The 13,107-nt window shown below is 33.8% G+C and overlaps 1 protein-coding gene across 4 annotated transcripts in view; it reads left to right on the forward strand.

Annotated features, from left to right (window-relative positions):
* The window catches only part of LOC128239038 (cubilin-like), a 159,729-nt gene that overhangs the window by 41,910 nt on the left and 104,712 nt on the right, over positions 1–13,107 (forward strand). For 2 of the 4 annotated variants that reach the window (XM_052955466.1, XM_052955465.1), the window contains exon 2: positions 8,565–8,635. The exons of 1 other annotated variant lie outside the window; for it this stretch is intronic. The gene's annotated coding sequence lies outside the window, so the exon portion shown is untranslated. Of the gene's footprint in view, positions 1–8,564; positions 8,636–11,332; positions 11,470–13,107 lie in introns of those variants that run through there. One more of the 4 variants, XM_052955468.1, reaches the window with a different exon arrangement.

Raw genomic sequence — 13,107 nt, forward strand, 5'->3', positions numbered from 1 at the left:
TTTGTCTTGTAGACGTGTAACGTTGTCTCATATAGATTGGCATAACCCTTCATCTCTTTCGAAGGGTATATTCCCATGAGACATATATAATAGCTTTCGCTTTTTATATGATACCCATGTCACAGTTTTACTGCTTTTTTACATCATGAGCTGCATACTGGAATATTTCTGGCTATTGACGCTGAAGTCTGGCTCTGCTAATTATAGTGTAGTTGCATAAGCTAAATACTGTAAATGAATTAAACCAACATACGTCTGTCTGACGGTGTGCTAATTCGACCTAGAAGTAAAACAACGTAAAATCACAGATGTCTGATTCTGCCAAGTAAGAGTTGTATATTAAGCTAACTATGGTAAATGATAACATTTATGCAACGTAATTGTTTCAGTCCGTCAGACGCTGTGCTAGTTCGACCTAGAGGTTATACCATACTTTACTTGTTCGACGTAGAAGTAATACCATGCAATATCAAAATGTTGGGCTAGTTAGACCTAGAAGTAGTACCATGGACTATCAAGACGTTGTGCTAGTTAGAACTAGAAGTAGTACCATGTAATATTAAGGCGTTGTGCTAGTTAGACCTAGAAGTAGTACCATGTAATGTGTATGAGTATTAACATTTTGGTATAAACATGTGTACGCATGGTAACATTTTGGTATAAATGCATGTTCGTATGTTAATATTATTTGGTGTTTCCCCATATATTATAAATAGGCATTCATCAGGGGAATTTTGCAATTGGTTTAACTCTAAACTTAACGATAATGTTTTGCATGTGGTGCCAAACACACATATATTTAAAATTAATCAAATAACGCGTGTAACGCTTGCTCGCTTCTTTCGCAGGGCTTATGCCTTATATGCTTGAAGAGAGATTTAAAACACATCAACGTTAATGTAAACGAGACAATTGTACGGAACGACAAAAGATGTCTTCTTGCACGAAATGATATTCTTTGTGCTCTTTTTTTTTAGATGAATAGAACAAAGGGTACCATATTTTGTCCTCAACATTATTTAGAACTAGATAAAATCTATCAAGATGTGACATATTCCTGATTGGAATAGAGCCATGTACTAAAATTGTTTAAAAATACCTTTCAAAACTATGAATGGAGTTTGTGTACAGTAAATTTCAAGGAAATCAAAATTCGTTGCAGAAGAGGTTGAATCGGTAATTGTATGGCAATTATTTGTAATATGGTATCAGGGATAATTGCGGTAATGGAAATAATGGTTCGTTATTTACGCTGGCTTCAGAATTTGATTAAAAAACTCGAAAATTGGTTTAGCCTTTTTGTCTTTCGTTCATGAAACAGGCTCGAAATATGGTATAAACGCAATGGAAAATCAAGGCGTAGAATTATCAACATTTTCAATGCATTCAATAATTTATTTTATGGCTTTTTGAGATTAATTTTATGGGTATTAACTTGTTGGTGTAGAATCGTTTCAAAATTGTTTTATCGTCCCTTCAAATGTTCTTATTTGCCTTAAGTTGAGCCTTCGTCCAAATGGTCTTCATGCATTTATAGTGTTCATCTACTGCTTTGTGCTACATGCATGCAAATGAGGAATTGATAGCTTGTAGATACAGAATAAACTCTTTTAAGTTGTACAGGACAGAAAAGCTCTTTTCTAAATAGTTTGAGTTTAAGACCGTACAAAAATTGCCTTCTTTTTTATTCCCATTGTTCCGTGTAACATGCATTTTTTTCAATCTTAATTGAATTCAACAATTGAATAATATGGATGTTTAGCAGTAATCCCAATCGTCTACATACTGACAATAGCCACCATTGATCGCTGGCACTTCCTTATAGAAATTGACATTATGACAGCATTGACAAAGGGCCTTCTATTATAAAATATTGCCCAGAATGGAGTATTCTGGCCTGTTTGCCAAATCAGAGAAGAAAAAATAGGTTTAGACATTTGTATCGCTTACAATTTGGACTATTCCAGTAATTGCCGCTTTCTCAGAATTCGGCAAAGCATTATTTACTATGTTCTTCTGATACTGCTTAAAAAACGAATACGAGCTGGATATAGTCAGAACATTTATCTGTGTATCTCAGTCAGTCAGTGCCATTAGGAATAACATCTAAAATATCCGGTGAGTCTGTATATGCAATGAACTTTTTAATTTATTCAAATGTTCATAATTGGCATAAGTATGGTTTAAAGTCGGTTCGATTCATTGTTTTATATATTTTCATATTTCTTCCAATTCTTCAGTCAAATACCTTTCTTGGATTATGATACTGGATAACGTTTGAGTGTACCGTTGTTTGACTTAAACAACATAATAATCGTGTTTTGGTTACGATAAGTTGTCTGTGGATTTGTCTTAGAATATTTAGACTGAGACATGTCTTACAAAAGTATAAACATATCAACATAACAATTAAGATGGATATGATGCAGGTCGGATAAATCTAAGTAAACACCGTGTGAATTGGTTTCCATTATTGGGAGTGGGTAGATGAAAACAAAATCAAGATGAAAAGTAGAAAAATATATATGTTTGAAATACGGATCTGTCATACTGAACGCCGTACCATAATTAAAAGCCAACGCACGTTTGACGGATACTGCAAAAGATAATGCAGTTATATAAATAAACCCCGACATATATTGCTGAAGTAAAGCTTCCGCAGAATGAAAAACAAAGAAATATTGTTTCTGTTAATCGTCAGGCATTCTGTTATCAGATTTGAAGGCGTCAGATTTAAGAAAATCAAGAATTTGATAGAAATACAAAGAAGCTCTTTTAAAAGGGTACAAGTCAGCATCACTACTTCGAGAAATTCTGTATGTGCTTTTTGAAAAGTCACTGTTAAAAATATTTTCCAACCGTTTTTAGCTTAATACGCTCGTACGCTCGTACACATTATGGTTATAGCTGTCTCGGTTTGGTCCCAATGGTAGCAATGTGCAACACTGTTAATGGGCTTTATCCTTGCGGTTTTTATTTCCAAGAATCAACCAGTAATATCGAATAATTCGCCATGGCCAAATAAAACAATAACTACACTGTGAAGTCCTACACATTTTTCTTTAATGTTCAACCATTTGGTATATTGAAATAAAGTATAGTATAGTTTCTTTGGTTGATTTTTCATAACATTGTTTAAAGGCTTCGACTTAAAGAGACTGAACAGTGTCCGCTTGAAATTAGGTTTTTTCGACGAAAACAGGAGCTTCATGTTATCAAGTTTTATGTCATAGTTAATTGTGTTTTCCTTTCAAGTTTTGGAGCAATTGTATTGGAAATATAATTTGATAAAATTCTTCTCCCTCGAAATGTACCATTAGCTCCATTGAAACAATCGGCAAAACTAGTGCAATTTATAAGTTGATTTCTCTTTTATATAGGTATAATTCCAGTTATTGTATTTTGTTCCCTATTGCTTTCATAAAAGTTCTAAGAGTACATCATTAATTTTGATATGCTAACAGTTCAAATAAACTGTCCAATAAGAAGAGTATTTTTCATGTTTTTGGTATAGTTATGGTTTAGCAGATAACCCTCAACCTCAATGATCAAAGGTAAATTATGAAGAAAAGTTCTGAATAAAATCGAATAAATTTGTAGACCACCAAGGCATTAAGTGCTACAGATAGGTACTTGTGACCACACACAGTTCCTTCTCTCTGTGTTAGTCGTTATTATAGATCCTCCTTCTGGCTTTGCAGGACATTTATACGCCTAATGCTGTTATAGGTATTGATCAACATTTAACGCTGTCTTTAGTAACAAGGAATACCTTCCTGTGTGTATTCACTGGTTTATGCTCATGATATCTTCATGAGACTTCAGTCTTCCAAAACAATAGCTATAATAGAATTTAGCTGCGCATATAGTTGAAAATTGACAAATGAGTTTGCCTTTTGTTTGTTGCACATGTTTGAAGCATGTCAGGGATCACTTGTTTAACACCAAAAGGTATTTGCAGATATCATTTATCTGTTGGTAAATTTATGGCTGGCTTTAGGTGCTGTTGTCTGCTATTGTCAGATTAACGAATTGTAGTTTTTTAAATGTGCTGATGAACATACTTTATTTAATAAGCAAGATAAATGTAAACTGTCATAAATATATTAATGTAGATGAGGCGGTATGCCATTGATATAGTCCGACCTAGAAGCAATACCATGCAATACCATGACCATGCCGAAGTAAATTACTACACCAGTTTTATTATCATAATGACATAGCATACTTGCATATTGCGTGCATCAGACAGAGCATTTTAAATGTTATTTGGTGTATATTTTCTTATAATAATATGAAAAGGAATTGTGACGTGTTTAAAGGCGCAATAAACAAAGCCAACATAATAACATAATGATTATATCATTTATCCTGCTTTAACACTTAAATTCCACATATAGAATAGAACCGTTTTCTACATGAAAACAATTTCAGAATGAAGTTCACTGAGAAAGGCTTATGCATAATTTGCAGCTGCTGTGGTAGGTATAAACATATGGTATGAAACGTTTACAACACAATGGTTTTCTCGTGGATTGTTTATAAACATTATGTGCATTTCACGAATCGTTGTTTCAATATATGTGCATAAAAGACATATCGACAACAAAAGCAACACGCAGAAAAAATATAAGACGTCAGATCTACAGACCTGCCAGACTAGGCATGGTGACGGATACAGCGGAAGGTGATGTAAACGGTGACAGATTCCTGATGGGAATCCTCCATCAAATGAAAAACAACTTCATTTCCGACTTTTAATTTAATATCGCAAGGATTTAGTTTGAGAAAGATCCAAAGCGTTCAATAAGTGACCAGTAATCAGAATATTTTTAAAACAAATAACCTGGTTGGCGATAGTCATTGTAAGAAGACATAATTAAAACTGCTTATTCAAATGTGTGGAAGTCGTGGCGGCCTTATGTTATCCTACACTCGCAACAGATTTATACACAATTGAGTGCTATCAAATCACTGAATAATACGTTTGTACACAGTATAAAAGTAACAGTCTAGATGTAAATGACTGCCCCTTGAAACCATTTGTAGAACCAAGGATCAGACATATCCTTAAATTTCTGTTGAACCAAATCATATATAAGTACACCATGAAGCGACATTTAACCATTTTGTACATTAAATATCAAGATTGTGCCAAAGCCAACTCCAAATACGATGTGTTCTTTCTTTTTTAAAGTTGTTTAATGTTTGGTATCTGATGATTGGCTAAAAGATCGCTCTATACAGAAAAAGAATTTAGCGAACATGAAGCAATATTTGGTGTCGTTATCTTTGTTATTTGGAACCAACGTGACATGTTCCTGTTGAAAATAGACACATTTGAATCGATTATTATTATTCAAGAAATATCCTCGTTTCGGAAGAGAATGTAACAATTATCCGTAATGCTGATAATAAAAATTAGAGCATTCATTATAAACGTTGGCGTTAGCTTTTCATTCCTTGATAATGCAATCCGAACAAATTGTTCAGCTTTTTTCGTCTTCTGTTCATTAAAAGGACTTAAAATAGTATAATCTGCATTATATTTCTAGACAGACAATCCCCTTAGTTATAAACAAGTTTTGAATAATTGGTTTTGAGGCTTTTTGCAATTAATTTCATAGGTATTGTATTGGAAGTAAAGGGTTGCCGAAGCCACACATTGAAGTGTCTTCATTGGTGCTTCAGGAATAACTTGTTAGGAAATTTCTATTTTCAGTGCTGTTCTACTTATTTGAGTGGTTTTGCATAAACAGAGGAATTGCCAGCTTATATAAACAGGATGAATATATGGTGAGATCAGACTCATTTGAATATTGCTGGACATAAACGCATTCTGCGCATACCAATTGATTAGTTGGCTATCTTTCTCCCCGCTAGAAATCCACAAATGTGTTTGTTCATATAACTACTTGCAGCTGCATATTCTGCATGACTATAAATTGATTACGCCTTTACGCCACACTTGCAGAAATAATGTTGTCCGGTTGGTATCCAAATTTCATTTCCAAATAGTAAAACACTGGAATGCTAAGGTAATTATTTGTCACATTATAAACAAAAATGGTGTCTAAGATATGAGACTGACGGAAATCAATATAAAGATGAGGGAGTCCTTAAAATACGAAAGTTTTGTTCCTTTTTAACTTTAAGTTTTTTAAAGAAAATGAAGTAATGTTAGAGCATGACGTCATCATCGTCGCAGTTGTATTCTGCGTAGTGCAAAACTTGTTTGCTGAACTTTTGTACCATTAAACATACTGCCATGAAACGTATACATTATTTATGACAAAACACTCAAGTCTTTCATATTTTCTTACTTGCATAATGTTCTTGATTAATTAATTAAGATAATCTAACTTACCATGTGTTTATGCCTTTTTTACGTAAAACTTATAAAAGCTGCACTCTCACAGATTTAATGTTTTGACAACATTTTATTTTTTGTCTTGGAACGATATATTTATGCGAAGAACTGCGAGCCAAATTATGCGAGAATGCATGAAGACCAATGATATAAGACTGCTGACAAAAATCAGATCGCAGATTTTCATATTTAAGTTGAAAAAAATATGTTTTATGCATTTTTCTGCAACCGTAAGTAACGTTGTTAGCCATAAAACATTATTTTTTAACGGAAATATGAAAATATGCGATCTGATTTTTTGTCAGCAGGCTAATAACACTGGTTTGTAGATATTTATCCAGAAATTAGCTCATTCCAAAAAAAAAATATATTTGTTTTAATTTGTCAAAACAGTAAATCTGTGAGAGTGCAGCTTTAAGGCTCAAGCCTAAAGCTAATCTAGTGCAATAACATTTGAATCATATTTTGTTGAAGATTGTGTTCTGTTATAGAATTGAGAATGACAAACTCGTATACATCAATATATAATTAATTGATGAAAGCTCATTTCATGTACATGTTTCGCCATGCAGAAAGTACAAATGTTCACATTGTTTTTTTGGACAATTTGTCCGCGAGTATTAATTCCTTTGTCATGCATGTTGGTGCATTTTTCAAAGTTAATCGAATTGGACAAATCAATAACAAGAATGTTTGGTATAAATCTTCATCTTGACAACAGCCACATTTGAAAATTGACACAAACTTACAAGTGTTCATTTGCACAACATTAACGAAATACCTTTTTACTGCCTTTATTCAGAATTCGATTTTAGAAATAGGTTAAAACATTTTTGCCAAGCATATGTTGTTCAATAAATTGCCTTATTCTCTCGATATCCAGAAGCATTAACAACTAAACATTCACAATACTGCTTAAAAAAGTAAGAACTGGTTAAAGTAAGAACTTATGTCTGTATGTCGAAGTGAGTAAGAACCCTGTGGAATTATACGAGTATCTTAGATATCAGGTAATCTTTGTCTAAATTAAGTCGTTTCATGCGATGTCCTTTTCAGTTTCTGCATATGCTGATAAATATAACAAATACGGTTCAATTTTGGCATGTCTTACAATTGTCTTTTATCTAATGAACACTTCCATAGCTTCTTGGAATTCCTTTTAAATAGTAATTATGTCATGCAAAGGTATTCACATGTTCATAATTAACATTAAAACGGTTTAATTGTGATTTGGTTTATAATTTCCTCATGTTCTCTTATTTTGATTCCTGGATGCTGGTTTAGTCGATATATATATTTATATAGGCTGGTAAAGCGTTGATTTACTACTACTACTACTACTACTACTACTACTACTACTACTACTACTACTACTACTACTACTACTACTACTACTACTACTACTAGTAGTAGTACTACTACTACTACTACTACTACTACTACTACTACTACTACTACTACTACTACTACTACTACTACTACTTCTAGTACTACTTCTACCACTTTGAATAATACATAACACTTAATTCATAATGTTTTTAACTACTACTACTAATCCTGCTGCTGCTGTTGCTGCTGTTACTGCTGCTTCTATCGCTGCTGCTGATGCTACTACTGCTGCTGCTACTACTACTACTACTACTACTACTACTACTACTACTACTACTACTACTACTACTACTACTACTACTACTACTACTACTACTACTACTACTACTACTACACCTACTAACAATACTAAAAAAATAGTTTGTGAAAAGAAAACGGTTGCAAAAAACAACAACATTGACCTTTTATGTAAATGAGAGTATTTACATTTCTACACTTGCAACATTAATTTCGTTTTCATTTAAGCAATACAGTATGATTTTTTTTGTTTTGCAAGGCCCTACATACTCCTATTTCTTGAATATGTCATAATCAACATTTGTCTTGTAGACGTGTAACGTTGTCGGATATAGATTGGCATAGATTGGCATAACCCTCCATCTCTTTCGAAGGGTCTATTCCCATAAGACATATATAATAGCTTTAGCGTTTTTTATGGTACCCATGTCACAGTTTTACTGCTTTTATACATCTTGAGCTGCATACTTGAATATTTCTTGCTATTGAAGCTAAAGTCTGGCTCTGCTGATTATAGCGTAGATGCATAAGCTAAATACGGTAAATGAATAAACCAACAATTTTTCAGTCTGTCTGACGCTGTGCTACATCGACCTAGAAGTAAAACCACGTAAGATCACAGATGTCTGATTCTGCCAAGTAAGAGTTGTTTAAGCTTCATATGGTAAATGATAACATTAATGAAACGTAATTGTTTCAGTCCGTCAAGCGTTATGCTAGTTCGACCTAGAGGCTATACCATGCTTCACTTGTTCGACCTTTATACACTACGTTATATCCAGGCTATCGGTTAATTCGACCTAAAAGTAATAACATGCAATATCAAGGCGCTTTGATAGTTCGACCTAACTGTAAAACCATACAATTTGAAGTTGCAGTGCTAGTTTGACCTAGCTGTTATACCATGCAATTTGACGGTGTTGTGCTATTCCGACCTAGCTGTAATAACATGCAATTTGAAGGCGTTGTGCTAGTCAACCTAGCTGTAAAACCTATTTGAAGGCGTTGTACTAGTTCGACCTAGCTGTAATACCATGTTATTTGAAGGCGTTGTACTGGTTCGACCTAGCTGTTACACCATGAAATTTGAAGGCCTTGTGCTAGTTCGACCTAGCTGTAATATCATGCAATTTGAATGCGATGTGCTAGTTTGACCTAGCTGTAATACCATGCAATTTGAATGCGATGTGCTAGTTTAACCTAGCTGTAATGCCATGCAATTTGAATGCGATGTGCTAGTTTGACCTAGCTGTAATACCATGCAATTTGAAGACATTGTGCTAGTTTGACCTAGAAGTATTATGCAATATCAAGTCGTTGTGCTATTTTAACCTAGAACTAGTATTATGCAATATCAAGGCGTTGTGCTAGTTCCACCTAGAATTAGTACCATGCAATATCCATGCGTTGGGCTAGTTCCACCTAGAACTAGTACCATGCAATATCAAGGCGTTGTGCTTGTTCGACGTAGAAGTAGTACCATACAATATCAAGGCGTTGGGCTTGTTCGACGTAGAAGTAGTACCATACAATATCAAGGCGTTGGGCTTGTTCGACGTAGAAATAGTACCATACAATATCAAGGCGTTGGGCTAGATCGATTTAGAAGTAGTACCATACAATATCAAGGCGGTGTGCTAGATCGATCTAGAATTTAAACACGCAGTATCAAGGCGGTGTGATGGATCGAGATAGAAGTAATACCATACAACATCAAGGCGTTGTAACAATCAGGACAGCGTTTCATTTTTTTCATTTGCAGTTATTGTTCCGATAGCGTATGCATCACAGATATGTGGTTGGCCGGTGTCTGATCTTACTTCCAATACTATGAAAATAAATATTTACGAACCCTTATTCCTCAGCTTCAGTAGAAAATGATTGTATTTGTATACAAGAATGAATGTTAACATTATTGTATGAACACGTGATGGAATTACGAAATTGTTTTGTATACATATGTTTGAAAGTTAGCATTATTGTTTGTCCACGTGTTTGCATGTTCAATCAGTAAGTGTTTCCCTTAGATAATGATTAACCCATATCATATGATATGTCTGTTGTGTGTGGTTTACTTCCCAATTTAAGATACTACCTATTGGATCGTGATTATTACATGTTAACATATGTATATGTAAAAGCGTTTGAATGTTAACACATGTGTATGCATGTTAGCATATTGGTATATACACGTGTATGAGTGTTAACATTTTGGTATAAACATGTATACGCATGGAAACATTTTGGTATGAATGCATGTTTGTATGTTAATACTATTTAGTGTTTTCCCCTATATTATAAATAAGCATTCGTCATGGGAATTTTGTATGAGGTTTAACTTTAAACTTAACGATACTGATTTGCATGTGGTACCAAACACAAATATATTTAAATTAATCAAATAACGCATTAACGCTTGCTCGCTTCTTTCGCAGGGCTTATGCCTTATATGCTTGAAGAGAGATTTAAATCACATCAACGTTAATGTAAACGAGACAATTGTACGGAACGACAAAAGATGAAATAAAAAATAATTGCGGTAATGGAAATAATGGTTGGTAATTTACGCTGGCTTCAGAATTTGATTACAAATCTTATAAATTGGTTAAGCCTTTTTGTATTTCATTCATGAAACAGGCTTGAAATATGGTTTAAACGCAATGGAAAAACAAGCCGTAGAATTATCGACATTTTTCATTGCATTCAATAATTTGTTTGATGGCTTTTTGAGATTAATTTTATGGGTATTAACTTGTTGGTGTAGAATAGTTTCAAAATGGTTAAATCGGCCATTCAAATGATCCAATTCGCTTTAGTGGAGCGTTTGTCCAAATGTTCCCCACGCTCATACAGTGTTTTTGTACTTCTTTGTACTACATGCATACATTTGAGGAGTTGTTAGCTTGTAGAAACAGAACAAACTCTTTTAACTTTTGCCGGACAGAAAAGCACTTTTCCAAATAGTTTGTTGTTAGTCACCGCTAGAAATGGTTTTCAGACAGTACAAAATTGTCTTCCTTTTTATTCCCATTGATCCTTGTAACATTCTTGCTGGTTCCTTTTTTTCCAATCTTAATTGAACTAAACAAATGAAAAAAACCCCGGATGTTTGGTAGTAATCATAATCGTCTAGCTACTAACAATAGCCATCATTGATTGCTGGCACTTCCTTATAGAAGTTCACATTGGGGCAGCATTTACAAAGGGCCTTCTATTACTAAATATTGCTCAGAATGGAATATTGGAAGACGGCCTGTATGCTAAATCGGAAAAGAAATGATAGGTCTAATCGTTTGTACCGCTTACAATTTAGACTATTCCAGTAATTGCCGCTATTTCAGGAACTAGCAAAGTTTTATTAACTGTTTGGTTCTGATACTGCTTGAAAACGAATACGAGCTGCATAAGATGAGAACATTTATATGTGTGCCTCAGTCAGTAAGTGCCATGAGGAATAACATCTAAAATATCCGGTAAGTCTGTATATGCAATGAATGTTTTAAGTTATTCAGATCTTTATTATTGACATTAGTGTGGTTTAAAGTTGGTTCGTTTAACAGTTTTATAACTTTTCATATTTTTTTCCGTTCTATAGTCTAATAGCTTTCTTGGATTATAATAATGGATTACGTTTTAGTATACCGTTGATTGACTTTTAAACAACATAATAATCATGGTTTGGTTACGATAAGTTGTCTGTAGATTTGTCTTAGAATATTTAGACTAAACACTCTGAGAAATATCTTACAAAAGTATGAACATACCAGCATAACAATTAAGAGGTATATGATGCAGGCCGGATAAATCTAAGTAAACACCGTGTAAATTGTTTTACACTTTTGAGAGTGGGTATATTTTTAGAATCAGAAGAAAAATCTTAAGGGCGTTGAAAAACAATGAAAACAAATGAAAATAAAAAGATGTTTGAAATACGGGTATGTCATACTGAACGCCGTACCATAATCAAAAGCCAACGCACGTTTGACGGATACTGCGAAAGATAATGCAGTTATATAAATAAACCTCGACATATATTGCTGAAGTAAAGCTTCCACAGAATGAAAAACAAACACATATTGTTTTCGTAATTCGTCAGGCATTCTGTTATCAACTTAAAAGGCGTCAGATTTAAGAAGATCCAGAATTTGACAGAAATACATAGAAACTCTTCTAAAAGGGTACAAGTCAACATCACTACTTCTGAAATTCCGAAGTTGTGAAAGTTGAAGAATGTGGTGACTTTATATCTCTGCACATATATGTTATACAAGAGTGGATCCTTTTGAAATCATAGCTTAATACGTGCGTACACAGTATGGTAATAGCTGTCTCGATTTGGTCGAGGTTGCTCATTGACACAAATGGTAGTAATGTCAAACACTGTTAATAACTTTAGCCTTGTGGTATTGTATATTGTGTTTATTTTTTCCTTTCAAACTTTGGAGCAATTGTATTGGAAGTATAATTTGATTAAATTCGTCTTCTTTGAAATTTACCATCTGCTCCGTTGAAACAATCGGCAAGACTAGTGCAATTTAAAAGTTGATTTCTCTTTTATATGGGTAAAGTTCGTGTTGCTATATTTGTGTTTTTCTTTCATGCAAGTTCTAAGAATTAATTTTGAACTTGCTAATAGTTCAAATAAACTGTCCACTGAGACGAGAATTGTTCATATTTTTGGTAAAGTTATAATTTAGCAGATAACCCTCAAATAGTTAGCAATGATCAAAGGTAAGTTTTGAAAAAGAGTTTTTAACAGAGTCATATAACTTTGCAGACCGCCTAAGCATGAAGTGCTACATATAGGTAATTGTGATCACACATGGTCCCTTCTCTCTGCGTAAGTCGTTATTAGTTCCTCCTTCTGGCTTTGCAGGACATTTATACGCCTATTGCTGTTATATGTATTGATCAATATTCAACGCTGTCTTTAATAACTAGGAATAACTTTCTGAGTGTATTCACTAATGTTTGCTCATGATATCCTCATGAGACTTCGTTCTTCCACAACAGCCAGTATAATAGAACTTTGCTGCTTCTGTGGTTGAAAATTGACAAATGATTTTCCCTTAAGTGTGTTGCACATGTTTCCAGGGAGAAGCATGTAAAGG

This window comes from Mya arenaria, chromosome 6, assembly GCF_026914265.1.
Source record: "Mya arenaria isolate MELC-2E11 chromosome 6, ASM2691426v1".
Taxonomy (NCBI): Eukaryota; Metazoa; Mollusca; class Bivalvia; order Myida; family Myidae; genus Mya; species Mya arenaria.